Consider the following 26,023-nt stretch of genomic DNA (forward strand, 5'->3'; position numbering starts at 1 on the left):
AGTGGTAATGGGTTCTACAGCTGCCAGACAAATCTATGAGTGTGCCAACATATGTATTTCCAATCCTGAGTTCAGGGAGAACCTACAAAGATACTGACCATACCACTAAATGTAAAATCCACATCCAAATCCAGGTTCAAGGAAGGTATTTGGATCTATTTTGTATAACAAAATAACAAATCTTTCTACCAAACACTTCAGTTCAGCAGTTTCTCTGTACAGTATTTTTTTATTTAACAATATTCTACTTCTATAGCAGGCGTGGCCAAACGGTCGCTCGTGAGCCGAATGCAGCTCTTTAAAGTCTGGCTCCTGGAGCTCCCATGTACACCCCAATTCTCCACCTACAAAACTGGTCGGGGGTGGGGAGCTTGGGGCTTCTGCCCTACGGTGGGTGGTAGGACTAGGGGCTTCTACCCTGTGGTGGGGTGGTGTAGTCCTGCAGAGACGGTAAGGACTTTAGCCCCAGGGCAGGTTGTGCATGTCTTGTGGCTCTCAAACTTCTGAAGATTATTGTATACATCTTGGAGGGTCAGTAAATTTGGCCACTCCTGTTCTATTACATCTGCGTTTATTAACTTACTATTGTAATTCTTTAGATATTTTATTATAAATGCTTTATATATCATCCACTCACACGTCACCAAAATAAATATCCTTTGGAGCAGTAAACATTCCACCAGGAATTACTTTAACAAGCGTTATGAATATGCATTGCTTTTATTTGATTTTATTGTAAACTGTATTTAATAAAAAGCTCTGGATCTCGATTACTTCCTTTGTAGAATATTTACTATTGGTGCACCAGTCTTTCAAAGGGAACTGAATGCTCTTTAAATAAATCAATCAATAGCCTACTTTGCTCTTATATAGCGATTTCCATACCTGGATCTCAAAGTGCTTTACAAAGACTATAAAAGCCCCATATTACGCACACGTTAAACCAACAGAGACTTGCCCACAGTCATGCAGTGAAAATAGAGTAGAGTGGCTTGGCTTGACTAATACAAGACCCTTGGATACCATGGTGATGAGAGCAGCACAAATACATAAGAGTGAGAGAAGCAGTAAGAGAACGCAAGTCTTATCTCCCAGCACCTCTAGAGCATGTACAGCTGCTCCTTTCAAAAGTTAGCCTCGAAAGAGCTTTCTGTACCTTTTGTATCATTTGCTTAAATGCTAATTTGGAGCTTCTTACAGCCATATTGCTCAGTTTATCCACACCCCATCATGCCTCTAGGAGCCGCAGTAAAAAAAAGGTTAATACTTGTCCTTTTTTTCCATTGGCAGATGGAGCACCCTGTTACAAAATGATGAGACTCTCCACACTTAAAATGTGACCTACTGGTGTCACAGAGCATTCTAAATATGTCAGTGTATTGTGTAAAAGCAACCATGTCATTTAGTACAATTCCACTGGTGTAGACCATACACCATTCTACTTTTTTTTAAATATTAGATGACCTCAAACGTACCAACATCCTGTCTTACCTAATACTTCTAACAAGTTCTATCAAATGCCGTGACAGAATCAGACAGCACTACAGGCAATGAAATCATTCACTAGGAATTCATTTTTTAATCCAAAAATTAGATGTGCCAGACAGTTCTGACATGGTTTATTGTACAGCCTGAGGATCACACGGGCTCTACCAAAAGGAATCTAAATGACTGCTGAAGACAAAGCGTATTTACACATATAATAAATAGATAAAATTGCGGTCTGCACTTTGTTTCAGGTTTCAAAGCTGACTTCCGGCCACCGTTCAGAGAAATATTTTGCATTTCAGTTTCTGAGTCACCAATTTCAGCAAGTGCACTGCCTGGAATTACTAAGAATAGGAACTGATCAAAATATTGCAATTTGATTCAGAAAGTTCTTTTAAATTGCAACACAGGAACTTTTTAAGTGATGACTGGACAAAGAAATTATTTTTGGGCAGATACAACCGTGGGGAAAACAAAGATAGAAGATAAAACCATCTTCCACAAAAAAGTCGAGCTTTCCATTGGAAGTATAGGGCAGTGTCTAGTGTTATTCAGAAATGTTTGGTAGCCTTTTCCTAAAAGCTGCTTTCACTCTCCTGGTTAAGAAATATAAAACAAAATGTACACTCCAGAAACAAATCTGAAACACGGAGGAACGAAAAACATTCCTGAAAAGAATTTGCTACGAAACTGAAATTCGGAGACCGCCGCAGTGTTGTGTCTAAATTGAGTCATCAGTTCCCTTTACACCCTAATAATCGTCGGCACTTTGATCAGAATGACTGATCTAAATGCTACTTTGTGTTTGTATTTTTAAGAGCTTCCCTATGTAAACAAGCGCTCTGTCATCTTGCAGACAGGGTTACATTTGTGGAATCATGGGGAACATCTGTCAGAAACAGATATCGCTCTCTTTAGTCAACCCAGCATATTCTGAATCACTTTAACTGTGGTACAAAAAAGGTAGCCCAAAACAAGTCTATTATCATGGCAAGATTATGCCACCACCTCTAAGTGTTATCAGCATGATCTTACTGTATTTTCCTTGGACAGTGTGCTATTAATATTAAATTTAAAGTCTCCATGCAGGAACTCCTCTGGAAAATAGCTCATGGGAGTGTGGAAGGACCTCTGTTCCCTTCAGCCCCACAGTGAAACCAGTTCTGCTAGCAAAAGACAAGGAAAGAAAAAGAAAATTATTTAACATATTTTAGAGCAGGGAGGGACTGGACTCTCACCTGTTAACATAAGGAGCAGCTCTATAGGGTCGTAGCAGTTGTTCATAAGAACATAGGAATGGTCTTACTGGGTCAGAGCCCAGTATTCTCTCTTCTGACAGCGGCCAGTGCCAGATGCTTCAGAGGGAATGAACAGAACAGGGCAATTTATCGAGTGATCCAACCCGCCATCCAGTCCCAGCTTCTGGCAGTCAGAGATTTAAGGATACCCAGAGCAGGAGATTACATCCCTGACCATCCTGACTAATAGCCATTGATGGACCTATCCTCCATAAACCTATCTAGGGTTGTTTTTTTTTAAACCCAGTTATACTTTTGGCTTCACAACATCCCCTGGCAACAAGTGCCACAGGTTGACGGTACGTTATGTGAAGAAGTACTTCCTTTTGTTTGTTTTAAACCTGCTGCCTATTTCACTGAGTGAACCCTGGTTCTTGTGTTATTTGAAGGGCAAAATAACACTTCTTTTAGTCACTTTCTCCACACTAGTCATGATTTTATAGACTTCTATCATATCCCCCTTTAGTCGTCTCTTTTCTAAATTGAACAGTCCCATTCATTTTAATTTGCCCTCAAATGGAACGTGTTCAAGACCCCTTATTTTTTATTGCTTCTCTGTACTTTTTCCAGTTCTAATTATCTTTTTTGAGATAGGGCTACCAGAATTGCAGGCAGTATTCCAGGTGTGGGCACAACATGGACTTATATAGCGGCATCATATTTTCTGTCTTATTATCTATCCCTTTCCGAGTGGTTCCTAACGTTCTGTGAGCTTTCCTGACTGCCATTGCACCTTGGGCAGATGTTTTCAGAAAACTATCCACGATGATTCCAAGATCTTTTTCTTGAGTGGTAACAGCTAATTTAGACCCCATGATTTTGTATGTATAGTTGGGATTATGTTTTCCAATGTGCATTACTTTGCACTTATCAACACTGAATTCCACCTGCCATTCTGTGGCCCGGTCACCCAGTTTTGTCAGATCCCTTTGTAACTCTTCGCAATCTGCTTTGGGCTTAAAATTCTTTTGTTCCATTTGTGATGCTTTCTAGGAAAGTACCTTTGTCCCAAGCAAGCATGGGAACACCATGGTGCTCGTGCTGGGAGCTGGTGTAATGGCCTTTCTGTGGCTATTGTTGATGGAGGAAGCACAGGCACTCTGCTCAAACTACATCATCTAGCATCCATGGAGTAGCACTTTCATACAAAGACATGTTCTTGGCTAACTTAGGAGAAATGAATTAGACTACTGACAGGATAAGTGGGATAATTCAGGAAATGTGAATTCCTATACCAGGAATGTATTTGTAACAATTACATTTGGTGCAATGTCATACCTAGGTAATCATCTATACAACAAAAGAGGGACAATACTATGACTCATTTCTAAATACAAGGTTCCAACATAGCAAAGGACCCCTCCATTTTGCTATGCCAACCTGCACTTTAGAAATCCTCCAGTGGGAGAAACATTTGTGGTGAAGCCTGCATGTATTTTCCTAATGGCAGTAGCAGAACGGAACCAAATCATCCTAATCTCTGATTCTAGTCAGCTTCTTTCTTTTTCTCCTGCCAGGACAGCTGCATGTAGGAACAGCAGAGGTACATGATCAATCAAGGAGAAAGAAAGAACCAGACTGGGGGGGGGGGGGAGGGGACCTACAGGAAAGAGACACCAACAGTGAGGAGAGGGGGAGGATACTGGGTGGTGCACCAGTGCCTACAGGCACCACATATTAACTCAGGACTAAATGCAGTCTTTGTCGCTCCTAAGGCCAGTAAGATCTAGGAGTATTAATGAGGGTGTACACTGAGCCTTTAAGAGGTTGCACTTTACATTCTCTATAGTAACATATCCTCAAATGGATGATGGAAGGAATCAGTATTGATGGGCTATAGAGGGAGCCATTTCCAGCACTTCATAGTAAGGCTTTGAGGGATGAGAACAACATAATATTAAGAGCCTGTGAAAAGAAAAATGAGCATGAAACAAAAAAGGGGTGGCACTGAAATTAAGAGGGGAAAGGAAGAGACAGTGCATAGAAATAAGAGGAGAAGCAAAGGCAGGAACAAGGAGGGTGCTGGAGCAGGTAGAGAAAATACACAAAATTCAAAAGGAGTAGGTGTGGGGAAAGGAGAAGGCAGAGATGAACAAAGCAAAGAGGAAAAAGACAGGTGACTTGTTGGCTGGAAACTAATAAAATGCGTCCGAAAAGTGTAGTTTCTCTTTTTGAAAAATGCTTGGATGGGAACACAAGGGTATTTCAATAGAAACATGTAATGAGTATGTATGATGGGAAAACATCTTAATGCATGCTCTTATTCGAGCCCTTTAACATAGCAGATAACTGGAGACTAAAGCTGGTTAATGAAAGAAAGCTATGACGAGACTATAAGATGGCTTCTCATATAAACTCTATTTTAAAAATCATGTTTATAACCACACATTTATTTAGACAATCTTAAAATCCAGTGGGTAGCTTCAATCTTCAAACTTTCATTTAGGGATTCCTAAAGGGGATCTTTCATATTTTACCTGAGGACATTACAATAGTTCACTTACTTTCAACTAAATTTGGAAGGAAATGGATGGAGATATTCCCATACTGGAGGTAGGAGACAGATCATGCTGGCCAGATCTGAAAATGGCCTGTGCATCTAATTAGTTCCCTGTATCAGTATGGACAACCAGGTTTAGCAAAACACAAAACAACAGGGCTTTTTGACCCCGACTTCCATAAAGTGTTTGAAGTTTATTGCCCCAAGATACAAAGTAAACTAAAAAGAAAACAAGAGTAAAAAAGGAACAGGGATTAAGGAGGAGGTACAATGATTTTGGAATTCAAGCAGGCATGCAACACAGACTTAGCAGCGGGCTTCAAGAAAGCATTGCCAACACTAACAAAATCTTTCCAGTCTAGTGCTGCATACCAGTGGGTGGTGTACAAACATATGTAAATGTTAACTTTGCTGTAGGATAGGTAGGCAAAATTTGAGGTGAATAATTGTGTCTGTTGTGGTTCCTGTTTAGTTTATTTTGCAACAACTCCTAAATATCATGATAAAAAAAAGTAAGGGCACTGGAGAACAAAACAAAATCATTCCTTATAAAGACGAGAACAGATAAAGGCAGTTAAAAATAATTAATGCTACCTTGTAATCTCCCTCTGCTTCTCCATATCAATGTAATTCAAACAAAAAACAAGAGTACAGTATTCTCTCTCCCCATCCCACTTCCTCCTACATGGAAAAGGAAAATGTGAAGATTTTAAAAAATATATACATACCAACTGTGCCACAGTGATGAAGTCTTCTATTACTTTCAAGTTGCTCAGTAATTATCAATATGGATTAATCTTGTATCAAAATGCATTCTGAAATAGTTTAATTTTTTTCACTTGAAATTCTCAAGTAAAGAATCACACAACCTCACTACTGTTGGTGAAAGAGCCCTTTTCTTTGTATTTTAAATAATTGTTTATGATTGTGATAGCGCCTATTATTGTGATACCCCCCTGCCACACACACCAAAAAGCTGTTCCCTGACCCAAAAAGTTTACATTGGCCACATGGAAAAACCTGAGGGTTTCTCTCTCCCTTTTCAACTCTCAATCTCTTCTCAAATCCCACCTGAAAAACCTACCCATTAATTTTCTTCTCATTCTACTATTACTTATCATTGTAGCTGTGTTTTTTAATTACATGAAGGTGTTTAGGGTAGAATTTGTATGGTGGATGTTGTACAATGCAATATTGTAGTGTATTATTGTTCATGGAGCCAGTGGGCAGGACCCAAAAATACCACATCACTAGGCACAAAAGTCTCTCTCTTTCTCTTTGCCAAATAGTATTTCAGACAGAAAATTCCATCACTTCTCCTTAAGTTCTGCAAGCCGAACACTTATTCAGTGCTCCCTTTGACTTTCAGATAAACAAAATCCTACTGTATCCGATACTGGACATCTGTGTACATTAATGGAAAACTAATGAGTACTTAGGTAAAGAAGCCCTCCTTGATTATTGTACACATGGGTATAAAAGCAGGTGTAAATCTGCCAACAAATGTTTCTATGCAAAAACTGGCATAAGACAGCTTCCTATTTGGTAAATAGTAAGAGGAAGTTCTCAATAAATATTTGTTTCCCCATATTTATTTTTTCCACTCAGGTTTAGGTAAGACAAGAGGATGTTTTATGAGTAAGCTGATCTCAGAGTTTATCCAGTCTATATAATTTGGTCCATAACATAACAGGGCTTCTGGTCTCAGAGATGCACTATGGATTCTATTGCCATCATAAAGAAACCAGACAAACCAGTTCACTTCTCCTTTTATTTTACAATCACCTGAAGGACGTATTGTAATGGCAGAGTTCGTCATGTATTTTAAAGAATCCTTATTGAGGTTTCAGGGACAAACCATCCCATGTGTAGAAAGAATACTAAATATGGCAGGCTTAAAGTGAAATCCTTGCTGATCTTAAACACAAAAAGGAAACTTACAAGAAGTGGAAGATTGGACAAATGACCAGGGAGGAGTATAAAATTATTGCTCAGGCATGCAGGAGTGAAATCAGGAAGGCCAAATCACACTTGGAGTTGCAGCTAGCAAGAGATGTTAAGAATAACAAGAAGGGTATCTTCAGGTATGTTAGCAACAAGAAGAAAGTCAAGGAAAGTGTGGGCCCCCTACTGAATGAGGGAGGTAACCTAGTGACAGAGGATGTGGAAAAAGCTAATGTACTCAATGCTTTTTTTGCCTCTGTCTTCACGAACAAGGTCAGCTCCCAGACTACTGCACTGGGCAGCACAGCATGGGGAGGAGGTGACCAGCCCTCTGTGCAAAAAGAAGTGGTTTGGGACTATTTAGAAAAGATGGACAAGCACAAGTCCATGGGGCCGGATGCACTGCATCTGAGAGTGCTAAAGGAGTTGGCAGATGAGATTGCAGAGCCAATGGCCATTATCTTTAAGAACTAATGGTAATCGGGGGGAGGTCCCGGACGACTGGAAAAGGCTAATGTAGTGCCCATCTTTAAAAAAGGGAAGGAGGAGGATCCGGGGTACTACAGGCCAGTCAGCTTGACCTCAGTCCCTGGAAAAATCATGGAGCAGGTCCTCAAGGAATCAATTCTGAAGCACTTAGAGGAGAGGAAAGTGATCAGGAACAGTCAGCATGGATTCACCAAGGGCAAGTCATGCTTAACTAATCTAATTGCCTTCTATGATGAGATAACTGGCTCTGTGGATGAGGGGAAAGCAGGGGACGTGTTATTCCTTGACTTTAGCAAAGTTTTTGACACGGCCTCCTACAGTATTCTTGCCAGCAAGTTAAAGAAGTATGGGCTGGATGAATGGACTATAAGGTGGATAGAAAGCTGGCCAGATCGTCGGGCTCAATGTGTAGTGATCAATGCCTCCATGTCTAGTTGGCAGCTGGTATCAAGTGGAGTGCCCCAAGGATCGGCCCTGGGGCCGGTTTTGTTCAATATCTTCTTTAATGATCTGGAGGATGGTGTGGATTGCACCCTCAGCAAGTTTGCAGATGACACTAAACTGGGAGGAGAGGTAGATACGCTGGAGGGTAGGGATAGGATACAGAGGGAGCTAGACAATTAGAGGTTCAACAAGGACAAGTGCAGAGTCCTGCACTTAGGACGGAAGAACCCAATGCACCACTACAGACTAGGGACCGAATGGCTCGGCAGCAGTTCTGCAGAAAAGGACCTAGGGGTTACAGTGAACAAGAAGCTGGATATGAGTCAACAGTGTGTCCTTGTTGCATTTTGGGATGTATAGGTAGAGGCATTGCCAGCTGATCGAGGGACGTGATCATTCCCCTCTATTTGACATTGGTGAGGCCTCATCTGGAGTACCATGTCCAATTTTGGGCCCCACACTACAAGAAGGATGTGGAAAAATTGGAGAGAGTCCAGCAGAGGGCAACAAAAATGATTAGGGGACTGGAACACATGACATATGAGGAGAGGCTGAGGGAACTGGGATTGTTTAGTCTGCGGAAGAGAAGAATGAGGGGGGATTTGATGGCTACTTTCAACTACCTGAAAGGGGGTTCCAAACAGGATGGATCTAGACTGTTCTCAGTGGTATCAGATGACAGAACAAGGAGTAATGGTCTCAAGTTGCAGTGGGAGAGATTTAGGTTGGATATTAGGAAAAACGTTTTCACTAGGAGGGTGGTGGAGCACTGGAATGCGTTACCTAGGGAGGTGGTGGACTCTCCTTCCGTGGAGGTTTTTAAGGTCGGGCTTGACAGAGCCCTGGCTGGGATGACCTACCAGCACTGACACTTTTGTCATTAGCTTTCTTCTGTTCTGCTCTATATTGAGTCTTAAAGCATGTTCATCACCTTGTATCTGAGCACCTTCCAACAGCACGTTACGCAGTGTGACTACACTTCTTTCACGTGTTGTTTGTTCTCTCATCCTCCCTCTGTCTTAGTTATGAGTCATTTGTCTGGCCTCTGTGAATCAGTGCTGCCAGTCTTCACAGGAGTGGGGTTTTGGAGCAGCCTGTATTACAGTGTGAACAACTGAGTGGGAAGTAGTTGAGAGTTAGAGGGAAAGTAGAGATCTTAGTCTAGTAAAGCTCAAAAAACTTGGTGCTAGATTAGTTGTCCATTGCTGTTTTAGTACCACACACTTACTGGAAGTAACCAGTTATTAAAGTCATTTAAGGCTTGTCTACGTGGAGCAGCAACATGTACTATAAGGGTTTGATTTCTGAAGTGCACAGATGTGTTGTGCATTAACTGGTCCATGTAGACCCTGGTAGTGCGCACTAGTGCGCTTTAATGTGATGCTGTTTGAGACAGTACTATGCTAAAGGGCACTTGAGAACCTTTAGAGCACACCAGCAGGGTCTACACGGACCAATTAATGCACAACGTATGAATTCACTCAGAAATCACATTCCTGTTAGGCACATTACCCCGCTGTGTACACAAGCCCTGATCTGCACATTGAAAAAGTAATTTTCCTCTGTAAATCAGGAAGGGTACTATTTAACATGGGATAACTGATAGCCAAGACTCGACATATTTATCCAGGATTGGAGATCAATAAAGTTTCATCTTGCTGGAGAGCAAGAAGAATAGGAGAAGTGTCTGGGGATGAGGACAGTTGTTTCCTGCTTTTTTCAGTAACGAATTTACTGTATGTAATCTGATGCCTGCGAATTTTTGGTTAGATAGCCACAACTTGCGCATCATGCCTCCAAGTGGGAGAGTTACTGTTTTTTTTAAAATTTAACCATTTTACATGGAGGTAGAGACTGGTGACTGAAGCATGTTGCTTAATATTCTTAAGTCACCAACAGAATCATAGAATATCAGGGTTGGAAGGGACCTCAGGAGGTCATCTAGTACAAACCTCTGCTCAAAGCAGGACCAATCCCCAACTAAATTCAAGTGGTGGGGAATCCCTAAGATAGCTACAAACTGAATTTATTGAATAGAAACATGTCTTTTCTCTTATTTGAGAATTCTCTTTCTTCAGACTTGGAGGTTTGGAGAAAACAAATGGATTAGATCCAGGTGCCTGCTCCAAACCTCCACCTCTCCCTCCCTGGGTCTCATGCTGAATCTTTATTAGTGTAAATCAGGAGTTGCCCAATTGAAGTCAATGGAATTGCACCAGTGTCAAAGTTCAGAATTAGGTTCGCTGGATCATTCTGATTAAAGAGAAATGGACAAGGTTTCCCTTTCCTTCTCCTTCAGTGGTATATAAGCATTTGCGGAAGTGCTCTACTGAATTGGGGCCCAACTGAGTAATAAAGCAAAAAGTAACATGGTGCTAGGAACAAAGTGTGGAGCAATTATAGAGGAGTAGTGGCCTATTAGGTGGGGCAGAGCTTTAGGAGGCTGAAGGAAAAGACAGCGAAGTGACTTGATGAGAAAAATGTCCATGCATCATAGTGACACAGCGAGGCAGGAAGAGCCAGACTGAATGCCGTTCAGAGACAGGGGATAAATACGAGGAAGGAGGAGCTGGAAGTGGCAAGAGACAAGGGATGAGTCCCAGGCTACCATGCCTGCAGGCTACAGAGCATGATGTGTGTGGAAAGGAGAGATCTTTGAAGGAAAAGGAAGTGATAGACATAGTCAATAGGAGGCAGCTGGAAGTCAGTGAGGATGAGAATATAGAGATGTAAAAACCATAAATGGTAGACAGCTTAATAGAGGCAGAGGAGGAGCTCATGAAGGAGCAGAATGAGGGATGGAGGAGTAGCAGGAGATAGGAATTTAAAAAAGACTTGTGGTAGAAAAGTAAGGAGGTGTGGCAGAGATGGGAGGGCAGTGTGGGTCTGTGCCAGGAACCAGGATTAGGACGACGGATATCATCAGCAGCTAAAAGGAAGTTTCAGAAGAGCAGGTGAATAGAAGATTTGTGAAAGTGAAGAGGGGAAAGCAGTAGAAATGTGGGAGAACAGGAAGAAATAAATCTAGTTAATAAGAGCAGTGACTGGGTGATGGATGGGAAAGATGTAGACATGGAGATTGGAAAAGAACAGAAGGAGAAGAGGAGATGGAAAAAAAAGGATAAAGGAGCATGTAAGGAGGGAAAGAGCTACTGTGCTGTAATCAGAGGTCAAACAAAAATGTCCCTCCAAGCTGAGCATGAGGCTGCCTGCAATTCTGGGCCCTGACTGTAAAGTAGCCTTCCTAGTATTTTGGAGAATGAAGCACTCTAAACATTCTGTACTCTCTTCTAAAAGAAAAAGTACTCAAGCACTTGGGGGAGAACTGTCACTAACAGGTAAAATTGCATATCAAAGGCACTTTACATATAATTTCTGACTCCTTAATCAGAATTAGCATGAGAACTGTGTTACATTCATATCAAAATCTCCAAAATGAGTATTTGCTTAGCAGAGGCTGAAAAGGGGAACAGAGAGGTTGAGAGGCCAGCTGACCCACTTAATTTTTATTCAAGATAAGTTTTAAGCTCTTATGACTGCTACTAAAAGGACACTACTGCAAATGTGTGGCCTGCCAGAAGGTCTTGAAGATGATGACCTGGCATCCTTTTTTGTTTCCTTCCTGAATTACTGGAGTTCATCTTTGAGAGATCATTCAGTTTCAAAGCTGTCTTCACCTCTGCCAGACTTACTACTGTCTTAATACACAGAGATATCCATGTGCAATCCAAATACTGTGAATGGCTACGTTTTTGGCATGTGTGCACATGCAAGTATGTGAGTATCCAATGGATACAGATGACTCAGAAAACTATGGAGAGAAGGTGATGGCGGAAGCAAAGCAGGGCAATGGGAAGAAGAGGGCTGAGAGCAGCTGACGCTTAAAATGGCCGTCGCTACATGGTAGCATCTAGTTCTTTTTAAAAAAAGAATTTGTGTTACTAGAAATCTGGTCAAATGGTGGGAATTTATGTACAAGTTATTTGGAGAATCACCTCCTCCACCCCTAAAATATTGAAATTCAGGAGGAAGAGGTTACTTACCTTGTACAGTAACTGGAGTTTTTCGAGATGTGTCCCACTATGGGTGCTCCATATCAGCATGTGCATGCATCTGTACACTCTTGTTCAAAGATATTTATCCATGGTCTACACCCTAGACACCCTCATGCTCTGGTATGAGGTATATGGGGGGGGCAGACTACTGCCACTCCAGTTCCTTCTCACCCACGAAAGTCCAGTGAGAGACTGAGGCAGGGGAGAAGGAGAGCGGGCAATGGAGCATGCATACAGATACACATCTTGAAGGACTCCAGTTACTGTACAAGGTAAGTAACCTCTACTTCTTTGAGTAGTGTCCTTTACCATGTCAGGAGATTCCCGAGCAGTATCTCCATTACAGAGGAAGGTGTTGAAGTGGCGGATTCAGTATAATTTATAGCATCACCAAAGCCACATCATCTCTGGAAACAGTCAAGAGAGCATAATGCTGGGAAAATGTGTGCAACAAAGACCAGGTGGCTGCCCTGCAGATATCTGAAACAAGTATATTTTTCAGGAAGGCAACAGAGGTAGACTGAGCCCTGATGGAGTGAACAATTACTATCAGTGGGGGATGAACCCCTGAGACTTTGTAACAGGACAAGATGCATCCTGCAACCCATTTAGACAGTCTTTGGGAGGAAATCAGATGCCCTTTCATTTGTCCTACAATTGAGATGAAGAGTGTAGGGAAAGTCCTAAAGGGCCGAGTCCAGTTGAGGTAACAGGCAAAGGATCTTTTAACATCTAGTGCATGGAGGCTTGTTTCTTCCTTTGAAGAATGAAGCTTGGGATAAAACACTCCCACCAGAGAGCCAACTAGGAGCCACACTTTGAGGTGAAGCACTGAGAGATTGGGGTGGGTGATGGATCTTGACTCCTGGATGAGGAGATTTGCTATCAGGGGAAGACAGAGGACTGGTTACAGGGGCATACGAACTACAGCTCTGCAAATGACACTTGGCTTGGGCATGCTGGTGCTATGATGGCTAGGAATATCTCTTGTTTCAATTTGTTCAGGACCTTGTGCAGGAGAAGCATGAGGGGAATAATATACAAGGCTAAAGAATGATCAGTGTGTCTTTCATTGATTTGTGGCCGCTCCTTTCCCTCGAGCAGAATCATCTGCACTTCAGACTGGATGGAGTTGCAAAGACATCTATCGCTAGATGAACCCAAGACAGACATTTCTTTCTGAATACCTCATTATTCAGCTTCCACTTTTGGTCAGTGCAGAAGTGCCTGCTAAGGGAGTCCACCACTATGTTCTGTCATCCTGTTAGATAAACCACTGAGATCTCTATGCAGCGTGATATGCCCCAATTCCATAGTTTTACAGATTTGGTGCAACAGGACTAGGATCTTGCTCTTCCTTGTCAACTGATATAATACATTGCTGCTTCGTTATCCAGCACTACTCTGATTGGGTGGCTCCTGGTATGGGGTAGGAAGTGCTGGCAAGTGTAGTGAACTGCTTTGAGCTCTAGCATGTTGATATAGAGGATCACCTCCTCAGGTGCCCATTTGCCCTGAGCTGTGAGGTTATGGAATGAGAGACCCAGTTTATCAGGGAAGTATTGATGGTGATGATGATCCTCATAAGAAGAGGCTAAAGGAACGGAACTCCCATACACGTTTTTTTGCATTTCTCCACCAATCTAAAGAATCAAGGACTTTCTGAAGTACGGACAGCTGTTTGGATAGATTGTGCTTGCTGGGGATGTAGACCGTTCTCAGCCAGGCTTGACATCAAGTGCGTAGTCTTGCTAAGGGTGTCACAACTGTACAGGCTCCCATATGGCCCAGAAGTTGTATGCAAGCCCTTGCTGCATTTCATGGGCTTTGCTGTATTGTTGAAACAAAGTTAGACATTGTGGCAAAACTGTCCTTAGACAAGTACACCTTGGTAGCAGAAGAGTGATCCTGATGAAGCCTGTGTGTTGAGTGGGCATGAGAGTAGAACAGTGAAGCGAGGCTTAGTGAGTGGAACAGAACTAGGGCTTTGCTGGTTGCTGTCTGTGCCTTTAGAAACGAGCAACCTTTCAAGAGCCAATTGTCCAGGTAGGGAAAGGCAATTATCCCCATCTAGCGAAGACTGGCTGGGGCGGCTGACAGGACCTTGGTAAAGACCCTTCGGGCAGCGGAGAGGTCGAAAGGTAGGACATGATACTGGTAGTGCTCCCTGCCTACCACGAAACTTATGAATTGTTTGCGTGAGGGATGTATGGTAATATGAAAATAAAAGAGTCCTGAAGCTTGATGGAGACAAACCAATCTCCTGGATCCAGAGAAGAAATTATCATTGCTAGGATTACCATTCTGAGCCACTGAGCACAGACAAGTGTGTTTAAGTCTTGAGGTCTAGAATTGGTCTTCTTCCTCCATTTTTCTTCAGGACTGGAAAGTACCAAGAACGGAACCCTTTGCCAATGAAGATCGGTGGAACAGGTTTGATTTCCCCTAGGGTTAGGAGGGATTGTGCCTACTGCTTCAGGAGCTCCTTGTGAGAAAGATTCCTGAAGAGGAACAGGGACAGGGGATGAGCGGGTGTTAAGGAGCTGAACTGGATGGAATAGCCTGTGGAAATCACCTCCAGGATCCATCTATCTGAGACGATGAGCTCCGAAAAGGTAGAAAATGGGAAAGACGATCCCCATAAGGGTGGAGACGGGAAGGGTGAAATGTAGGATCTGGAACAGGAAATAGTTCCTGACCCATGACCAATGGGTCAAGAGAGATGTTGAGAATCTCACTGACTGTGAAGTTGCTGTCAAAGACAGCCCTTTCTTAATGAATCTGGGCTTTTTCCTGGGTGGTTCAGCTGGCCTTGTAGGCTGAAAGTCTGCAATCTGCTGTGTCTTCTTTTTCTCACAGGTGTATAGATGCCCAGAGATTATGTCACCTGGGAGTCTGAGAGAATGGAAGAACCCATCCATGGCGTTGTTAAACTCGGGACCCTCAAAAGGAAGGTCCTCGACAGCATTTTGTACTGCCTGTGGGAGACCAGAAAGCCAGGAAGCTTGGTGCACGATTACTGTCATAGCCATGGAACGTGCAGCTGTGTCAGTTGCATCAAGCAAGGCCTAGAGAGACGCACTGGCAACTGTCTGGCCTTCTGTAATGAGTGCCTGAAATTGTTCCCTCTGATCCCTAGGGAAGTGTTCAGTAAAAGACAAGAACTTAGAATGGTTTGTGAAATAATATTTTGCCATCAGAGCTTGGTCACTGGCTTCTCTAAACTGCAAAGAGGCCAAGGAGTAGTTCATACAGCCCAGAAGGTCCAGTCATTTTAGCTCTTTGTCCGACAGTGTTGAATATAACTGATGTTGCCTGTTTTATTCATTAATGGCCTTGACCACCAGAGAACTTGGTGTAAGGTGGGAGAAAAAAATACTCTGAGCCTTTGGGTAGAATAAAATATTTTTGTCGCTTTGTTTACATGTAGGCAGGATAGTAGCTGGAGTTTACCATGCTGCGCATGCTGGAGCCAGCAGAGCATCATTAATGGGCAAGACGATCTTGCTCCGAGGAGACATATGAAGGATGTCCACCAGGGAACGCTGGGGTTTCTTTATTTCCTCCAGTTGAAGCTGTAAAGTGTCTGCTACACGTTACATAAGGTCTTGGAAGACTTTAAAACCATCGGGGTAAGATGGTTGGGGAAGCCTGACAACTTCATCTGGGGAGCAGGATTTGTGGAAAGGTGGGGTTTCATCTTCTTCAGGGGGTTCTTGCTCTTCTGTAGGATCCTGCTGTGCAGCAGGACCCAAAAGCTGGTTGGCTGGTGAAGTGGTTCTGGAAGATGAGTCAGTACTAGCTGAAAATCTCTCTCGCTACCTACAAAGAGCCTGGGTGGAGAGTGTGTTGATACCAGAGGATGAGTCACCACTGAAGATGATAGGGACCGAGGGCAAGTAGGCTCCGGAAAGTGAGTTAGTAATGGTGGAGAGTGTCTCTCGGTAACTGTCAGTAGGCATGATGCAGGCTCTTCCAGTGTTAGGTCTTTTTGGAATAGGAGCCTGGAAAACACTGAGAATTCTGGACAGAATCCTCAGGAGTCAATATGTTGGATATAACTGGGGACAGTATTGAAGTACTATCATTGTGTGATGATGATTTTTGACTCAGCTCTGGAGTACTTATGTTTCAAAGGCACTGAATTCTGGTGCCGATGCTATTTTAAGTGACTTCTTAGTACACGGCTTCTTAGCTGGTGCTGTGGTGTCCGTACCAGAAGGAATGAAACCCTCAGCAGTACCCATATTGAGATGCAAAGTCTCCTAAGCTCGACACCAGGGGGGTGACTTTCCCCTTCTCTTGTCCCATTCTGGAGAACAGAATCTTTTCTTTTATGGTCTGAATGGTACGATAGGGCCCCTCAGGATCTTTGCTTACAACCAAAGCAAACGTTGTTGGCAGATCCAATGTATAGGGGTTGACTTGAATCCTGAGGGTCTCAGAGAGTGCTCCATCAAGAGGAGTTTAAGCTCATTCTCAACTTCTTAGATCTGCTCTTAAATCCTGAACAGATCTTACATTTGGAGGGGATGGGAGTCTCCAGGCAACAGAGGCAGCTTGAATATCCATTGCTTCAAGGAAAAGACAGATCGCAGATCTGGCAGGTTTTGAAGCCCAAGGTCTTAAGCATAACCTGTACTCAAAGCTGGGGACTGAGGCCCAAGAAAAACAAAGGCCCAGATCGGGAAAAGAAAGAAGAGAAGGGGGAGCGCCCCTTCCCCGCACAAGCTGTGCTAAACAACGGACAAAATCAGTAAAATAATTATAATAAAGGAAAATACTAAAGAATAAGGAAAAAAACCCAAGAAATGTAATATTAATCAAAATTTAACCTTTGCTATTTATTTTCTTCTGCTTACATTAGCCTCTAATCAGCCTCTTTCTCCGTCAGTTTCACATTTACTTTTATCAGCATCTCTCCCTTCTTGTACAGCCATAACTCCATTAAAATATTTTAGGGACATTTAAAAGTAGTTACATTTGCAGTTTCACAGACCTACAGTAAAAATAATTATAAAGGTAGAAACATTCATAAGGCAATAAATGGAATAAGAATGGATAAATGGAGAAAAACAGAACTATAAACTGCACATAGAGGCCTCAATTAAGCAAGTGCAAGTGGTTTATTTAATTTTATGCATGTGCATTGACTTCAATGGGACCTAGGAAGTGCTTAACTTCTGTTCTGAACAGCAATCCTTTTCTGAATCAGGCCCAGAGTCTTGAATTTTTGAACAGACTTCCAAGCTGCAGTCCATGTAAGTAGGGTTAGGATTTCTATGTATGTGCAACAAGCTGGAGAAAGTACAGGGATTAGACCAAGGAGACAGAACACCTAGAATGTATTCTCCTGGCTCTATGACTTTAGGCAAGTCAGTTAACCTCCCTGTGCCTCAGTTTATTAAACTTCCCAGTGGGTAAGAACACTTACTTATCTCTCTTTATAATGGGTGTTCTGTGGTTTAACTGACATCTGAACATGTTTTGAGAGCCTTTGGTGAAAGGCACTATTATTATAAATGTGCACAGTGCTATGTTAACAAGTCATAGTTCATAACGAAAAGATTGCTCATGATGAGCTGACAATACTCAAAGAAACAATTCCCACAGAATGAATCCCTCTGCTCTTGCTTTTGGGAGGAAAGAAAATAGGTCATTGTGGCCTGCATGCAACACGCAACTCTGTAAGGAAGTTCTAAACAGTTGAGGAAAAAATGCTATAATACCACAAACTTGCACAAATTCCATGTACTACATAACTGCTTATTGGGCTACAGCTAAAATATCCACAACGTATAAAGGCATCAGGAAAACACATGTGCTTTTCTGCGACCACAGTCTTTCACTAGCTTGTGTGTGCAGAGCCATCAAACAACAAAATAACATGAAACTTCAAATGTACAAAGCAACTGAACAGCGGCAAAAATAACCTTCTAAAATATTTAATACCACGCTGCAGCTGAAAAAAACAATTGCTTATAGAAACCACTCAACATTATTCAATAATTGGAAAAAGCTACTTGTGAAACGATTAACATTTACTTAGCTTCCGAAAAATATTGGGGGTCTGTAACATTTCAGACCACTCAGAGGCTGGACAAGCAACCTTTTCATATTCTTGAATGGACATACAGTCCAACTCAAAGACATGAGATCTAAGGCTGTATTGGAATTGAGAATCAAGGTCTTCGGAAAGCTGAGATTTAACGAATCATTATAATTGCTACAGCAGTACTTCTTCTGGGATACCTAGTCTGAATCTGGTTTAGGGTTGAGCCGTGACTACTGCAAGGTGAGTTATATACGCAACTGGATCAAAAATACAATCCAGCTTTTTACTATGAATGCCAATAAGCCTGAACTACAAGAATAAAAATATAAAATAGCATTAAACCAACTTCTATTTAAAATTGATCATAACAGCTATTTAGTATTTCTATTGCAGTAAAATCCACAGGGCCATTTAGGATCAAGGCATCCTTTTGCTAAGTGCTTTAGCAACACACAGGACAAGACAGAAGAGCTTACACTTCAAACAGACAAGAAAAATTATAAGCAAATGTCAAAAGGTACATATCTTGGTAGGTTTTTATTTTAAATATAATTTTCCACAAACAATTTCCCCACTCTATTCCGCTGTCAAGGTGCCTCAGCCAACATATTGCACCATCACACCAATGAATGGGTCCTTCTACCTTGCCTCCACACACATATAGAATCAGGCTTGGCATAGCTTTGCCAAAGTGCTCTATAGATGTACAGCGCCAATGAAATGGCTGCCTGAGGGACAGCTGGCAGACACAGCCCAATGCAGAACTGGAGAGAGGGGAAATTCTAGTCAAGCTCATCAGGACAAGCTCTATTCTTACATGAAGTGTCCAGAGCAGAAGGGATTTTTTTTTAAAAGACCTAGTCCAGAAAAAATAGACTGAACTGATCCAATGTATTTACCTCAGGAGGATGAACGACCCAGTGAACTGTTCTGGGATTCAAAACTTTTGATGTAAGACTCTACCTTGTAAGGGCTGAGTGCTCCAGCCCAATCCAGCAAAGCACTTAAAACACATGCTTAACTTCAAATGTGAGAGTCACACTTGGTAGGATTGAGTCTTAGGACACTTTACCCCCGCGCCCTTCAGCTGAGATGAGACAATTGTTGTTACAAGACCATTTTGAGAAACTTACAGTCTAAGAAGTAGTAGAAGTGTTATGAATATTTGATGTATGCACAATAATCACAAAATGGGGGACAATGTAAATAGGAAAGGAGAAAGTATTTTTTTAATTGAAGTCATAACCACATCAAAATTGGTTCTACTTTGGAAAGTGACTTTAAAAATGGCACTGGGAAGTGATTTCATTTTTTTGTGTGCCATAATGGATTTCCAGAGCAATTTTGCTGAGTTTATAAAACAAAATATGCTTGTAACTGCCACACCCATAAACTCAGCCTGAAACCTGAAAGGGGAATGATGTTCTTTTTGGTTCATGCATCATCAGCATCAGTAATGGAGAACCCTCGTTTATAACTGGGTGAAATACTCTGGCCTCTAATATACAGGGGGTCAGACTAGATGATCTAATGGTCCCTTCTGGACTTAAAAATCTACCAGTGAAGAAACTGTATGGAAAAGCAAATCACCATCTACTCCTGTGGAGCACGTCTATATTAGGGGTTTGCAGTGGAGAATACTGTAATATACTGGTGCAAAAACAAATACAAAAAGATCAACCCATTGAGGACAACAACATCATCATTTATCTGACAAACACACTGAGGTGAAAACGTGAACTGCAAGGGGCAAAGAGATCCACATGGATCTTTTTTTTAAGATTTCTTTTTAGATTTAAGTGTAGGGGCACTTGTTCCTAGAACAGTGTTTTAAATGTATGGTCTCCAGGAGCTTCAAAATTAGCCAGCAACGTTCTGGAAATGCTTCCAAGGGATGAGTCTTAGGTAAGTGCCCTAGATGCAGTTTTTTAATATTCATTGCTACAGTTAAATAGATAGCATATTAAATTATAAGGAGAGATTCCAAAAAACAAACCTCTTTACACTACTTGTGCAAAACTACTTACCTAACATACAGTCCCTGGCAACTCTTTTCAGGCAAGCAAATTGCTCCTTTAGGCAGTTTACAATCTCCAACTGGATGTTGTGTGGCTCAACTCTTTTGCCGTTAAGAAACACCTATAGTTATACCTAGAAACAGAAACAAAACCAAAATCTTTTGTGAGAAATATTCAAATTTAGTTGTCTTTTTGTTCACCACATTGGGCCAAAAGCAGCATGATGGGGAAATTTATAAAATTCTCAAGCCTCCTTTTACAACAAACAACTACAAATCTAACTACAACTAGGAACAAAGAATAAAGGATTTTATGCATCAAAGAAGCCAGCAAGCTACCAAGCCTCACATCTGCTGTTGTAAAGAACATAAATGCTTATAGAGAAAGTGCAGGAGGGTTGCTTAGAATTGGAGACAGTTGAAATTCTTTTAATTTCAAAAACGGATGAATTTTTTGTGAAAAATATTTGCGATTTTCTAACCATTGCATGTAGACCAAGTTGAAATTTTTTCCAACATTAAGAATTTAAATAAAAATGATGTTGAAAATTAGCAAGACATTTTTACTGTTTTTCAGCCAGCTTAGCCTAGAATGTTCTGAAATAATAGAGAGATGAAATGCAAACTTCATTACAGTCAATGGCAAAACTCCTACTGACTTCAGTGGGGCCAGGATTTTATGACTTGTGTTTAGATTAAAATATACTAAACAAAGAGAAAAAGATTCCCACAGTATTCTTGCCAGCAAGTTAAAGTAGTATGTGCCAGATGAATGGACTATAAGGTGGATAGAAAGGTGGCTAGATCGTCGGGCTCAACGGGTAGTGATCAATAGCTCCATGTCTACTTGGCAGGCGGTATCAAGTGGAGTGCCCCAAGGGTCGGTCCTCAGGCCGGTTTTGTTCAATAACTTCATTAATGATCTGGAGGATGGCGTGGATTGCACCCTCAGCGAGTTTGCAGAGGATACTAAACTGGGAGGAGAGGTAGATACGCTGGAGGGTAGGGATAGGATACAGAGGGAGCTAGACAAATTAGAGGATTGGGCCAAAAGAAATCTGATGAGGTTCAACAAGGACAAGTGCAGAGTCCTGCACTTAGGACGGAAGAATCCCAAGGACTGCTACAGACTAGGGACCAAATGGCTAGACAGCAGTTCTGCAGAAAAGGACCTAGGGGTTACAGTGGACAAGAAGCTGGATATGAGTCAGTGTGTCCTTGTTGCCAAGAAGGCTAACGGCATTTTGGGATGTATAAGTAGGGGCATTGCCAGCAGATCGAGGGACGTGATCGTTCCCCTCTATTTGACATTGGTGAGGCCTCATCTGGAGTACTGTGTCCAATTTTAGGCCCCACACTACAAGAAGGATGTGGAAAAATTGGAAAGAGTCCAGCAGAGGGCAACAAAAATGATTCATTTGCAAATTGGATACTATTAATTTAGGCTTAAATAGAGACTGGGAGTGGCTAAGTCATTATGCAAGGTAGCCTATTTCCCCTTGTTTTTTCCTAACCCCCCCCCCCCCAGACGTTCTGGTTAAACTTGGATTTAACCTTGGAGAGTGGTCAGTTTGGATGAGCTATTGCCAGCAGGAGAGTGAGTTCGTGTGTGTGTGTGTGTGTTTCGGGGGGGGGGGGGGGGGGCGCGGGTGAGAGAGCCTGGATTTGTGCTGGAAATGGCCCACCTTGATTACCATGCACGTTGTAGGGAGAGTGGTCACTTTGGATGAGCTATTACCAGCAGGAGAGTGAGTTTGTGTGTGTATTGGGGTGGGGGGGGGAGAAAACCTGTATTTGTGCTGGAAATGGCCCACCTTGATTATCATGCACATTGTAGGGAGAGTGGTCACTTTGGATAAGCTATTACCAGCAGGAGAGTGAGTTTATGGGTGGGGGTGGGGGTGGAGGGTGAGAAAACCTGGATTTGTGCTGGAAATGGCCCAACTTGATGATCACTTTACATAAGCTATTACGAGCAGGACAGTGGGGTGGGAGGAGGTATTGTTTCAAGGTCTCTGTGTGAATATAATGTCTTCTGCAGTTTCCACGGTATGCATCCGATGAAGTGAGCTGTAGCTCACGAAAGCTCATACTCAAATAAATTGGTTAGTCTCTAAGGTGCCACAAGTACTCCTTTTCTTTTTGCGAATACAGACTAACACGGCTGTTACTCTGAAAAATGATTAGGGGACTGGAACACATGACTTATGAGGAGAGGCTGAGGGAACTGGGATTGTTTAGTCTGCGGAAGAGAAGAATGAGGGGGAATTTGATAGCTGCTTTCAACTACCTGAAAGGGGGTTCCAAACAGGATAGATCTAGACTGTTCTCAGTGGTAGCAGATGACAGAACGAGGAGTAATGGTCTCAAGTTACAGTGGGGGAGGTTTAGCTTGGATATTAGGAAAATCTTTTTCACTAGGAGAGTGGTGAAGCACTGGAATGCTTTACCTAGGGAGGTGGTGGAATCTCCTTCCTTTGAAGTTTTTAAGATCAGGCTTGACAAAGCCCTGGCTAGGATGATTTAGCTGGGGATTGGTCCTGCTTTGAGCAAGGGGTTGGACTAGATGACCTCCTGAGGTCCCTTCCAACCCTGATATTCTATGAAAAAAGAGGTACCATTGTTGATAAAAGTCAGAAAGTTGGGGTTTTTTTTACAGCTATGTTCTTTAATTGTTATTCGTGTTAGCAATTCAGCGATTAGGCAAATTAATGCAAATATGTATACTCGCCATGTTGGGAGGTTACTGTTGCTTGGTTTATTTAAATCTGTCAGTTTATGTCTGAATAATCGCTTTCGGTCTTATTTGTGAAATTAATGTGAATTCTTACAAAAGGGACTTGCTATGGAATTACCAATCAAACTGACATTTACAAAAATAAATCTACTTTCAAACTGAGAAGCCAAAAAAATAGAAAATTAAAAAACCCATGGCCATCTGTCAGTCATGACATTCTTCCTGTAATTTTGGAAAAGCAGGTACAGACCAAATTTCTGGTAGTTACAGTGATTAATAACATGAAGTGACACAGTATTCATTCATGAGGTGCATCATAGTCCTTGAAGCTGTTTCCGTAGAAACTCAAGAATTCAAGTGATACCGAGATGCTTCATGACTCAGCAGAAAAATGCTAAAAGTGGGTGCTAATCTGTTGCAGGCAGCAAAGGATGATTTTATCAGGCATTTCAAACAGAAAATCCTGAACAAGATTCAGCAGATGTGAACTTATACTGAACTTCTACTCACACCAAGATTTAAAAGAGGCTTTGCTACATTGATACAGCAATATTTTGCTCAAATGTGTCTGAGACTTTTAATTCTATATACAGGATAAAATGTTTGCCTAACACTGGGACTTTTGCTGCTGTGTAAGATGTGGCCCCCCTAGGGAATCCCTGGCTCCTCAGCTCCCATTTCAGCTACTGAGCCATGCACAGCATGCTTGTCCTTCTTTCTTTCTGCAGCTTGGCCTATATCTAGCACTATATTCTGCGCAGTTCCTCCTTCCTGATGGCCAAGAAGTGAAACTGTTCCTTGCTCAGACTTAATGTGGCTAGTCAAGTCCAGGACCAGGCAGGCATCCTCTTGTTCCCTGACCTTCTTGGACTGTAGTGAACCCCTTATTCCATCTGCAACATATCACCTCCTATTGCTGAACTGCTACTGCCAATACTACTGCCATAATGAGCCCAGGAAAGAGGAGACAATACCACACAGTCCATATTAGATTTTCACCCATCCATTTTGTCTGTGGCTGCAACTCCTTAAATGCTTTAAGTCCTTTTTAAAAATAAATGACTAGATCCCCATCCACATGCAGATACTGGTCTAAGGGCATATGACTTCAGATGAATTTTTGGAAGTTTTAACCCTATGTAAGCGTTCTAAAAAAGGGGGCTTAGTGACCACCTTTAGTTACCATACTCATTTAAAAGAGGGAAGGTGATGTCCTAGTTCAAAACGTATTTTCTAACTTTTGCAGCTGAATCTGATGATCTAGGAACTTTTATTAAGATTCCTTACTCCTTTAGCTGAATCAGACACAACAGCCTTCATTTCTATAGCACTGAAAACAAGCAATCAATAAATACAGATACATTCCAGATTCCAGAAAGACTAAAGCTGACCCCCATCTAATCTAACTGTCTTGGGCGTGTAGAAACAAAGTTTACTATCAGACATTTTTAGGGCTATGGGTCTGAAAGTCAAGGTTCCCCGACACTAGCCACACCTGCTTACTTAACATGAAACACTAGCTGACTGTGTGAGGAAAACCCAAATCCCAAGTGTCAGGGATTAACTGATTGGGCTGGAAGAAATAAAAGCACTTCATATTTCTGCCGTTCTACCTCGAATACATTTTGTTATAGTCAATGAGTTGTTCTGCCTTTTTTTTTTTCTTAAAACAACTCTTTTCTTTTCTTAAAACAACTCTTTTCTGACAACTCACACCGTACCAAAAGTTGCTCACACTGCAGAAAATGTTTGTGACTCACAACTGATGTTCAAAATTAATTCACAGCAGCAGCAGCTGCAGAGAGCTTTGACAAACTGTGTCATGTGTTGACAGAGACATAAACTGTTAGTTAAAAAAAAGTTACACTTTGTCTCTTCAGCCACCTCACAGTTAACACTAGGGATGGGTGCAAACCCTCAAACTTGCGAAGTTTGAGGGTTTGCAAGTTTCACAAATATTTGGGCTTCACAAAACATGTTGACCTGTGACACTTATTTCCCTGTCAGTTAAACTTGTGCTTATTTTCATGGAGATTCAATTTTTAAAAAATTCTTTACTACCTTCCAAGAAGCTTGTGCTATGTAAACAATGAAGAATGCTATGAAAAATAACCTCACATGATGCTCATGCTCTCCTACCTCCAAGCACATTTAGACCTGACCAGTGAAAAATATTCTATATTAACTGTTCATGGCCATGGAAACCAACCAACCACCCACTTTAAAGGGAAAGATAAATCTTACAACAGACGCTTTTGTTGTTTCTAATCACAGTCTAGCTCGTACGTGATATCACAAGTGAATACATTTTCCTACTGAGAATACTTCTGTAAGGTTCCATGTGGAAAAAAAGATTATGGTCAAAACTGATTCATCAGTATTTAAGATGTTTATTGTTTATCAGTACCTAGCACACTGTAGCAGATTATAAATAATGTGTCTTGTTTATGTCTGGATAAATCTGTCTTGTTTACACATTTGATTCAGTAACAAGGCAACACTGCTCCTCATTGAAATGTGAGAAGTGTTCGCCTGCTGAAATGCTAACTAAGGGTAGGTCTACACTACGGGGCGGGGGGGGGGGAATCAATCTAAGCTACGCAATTTGAGTTACATCAGTAGCGTAACTCACGTCGATGTAGCTTAGATCTACTTACCGCAGGGCCCACACCACGCTGGGTTGACGGGAGAAACTCTCCCGTCAACTCCCCTTACTCTTCTTGTTCAGGTGGAGTACCGGAGTTGACTGGAGAGCGATCGGCAGTCAATTTAGCAGGTCTTCACTAAACCCACTAAATCAACCCGCGGTGGATCTATCGCCGCAGCGTCGATCCTACCGGTAGTGGAGACAAGCCCTAAACTTGCTCCAATGAAGAATAAGGTAAGCCATCAAAAAGAAGATAGGAGAAACAAGAGAACTAAATACATGGATTTCTTTAGTTGAGGGTTAAGTACTTTTAGCTCTGCTCCTCACCACACGCAAAAATAAATGCAAA

The 26,023-nt window shown here is 41.9% G+C and overlaps 1 protein-coding gene across 2 annotated transcripts in view; it reads right to left on the reverse strand.

The window, feature by feature from the left end:
• The window catches only part of BACH2 (BTB domain and CNC homolog 2), a 256,192-nt gene that overhangs the window by 123,090 nt on the left and 107,079 nt on the right, over positions 1-26,023 (reverse strand). Inside the window, exon 2 of one of the 2 annotated variants that reach the window (XM_084623879.1) lies at positions 20,301-20,424. The exons of the other annotated variant lie outside the window; for it this stretch is intronic. The gene's annotated coding sequence lies outside the window, so the exon portion shown is untranslated. The remainder of the gene's footprint in view (positions 1-20,300; positions 20,425-26,023) is intronic. 2 annotated transcript variants of the gene reach the window in all.

Source organism: Lepidochelys olivacea (genome assembly GCF_965140295.1).
Source record: "Lepidochelys olivacea isolate rLepOli2 genome assembly, chromosome: 3".
NCBI lineage: Eukaryota > Metazoa > Chordata > Testudines > Cheloniidae > Lepidochelys > Lepidochelys olivacea.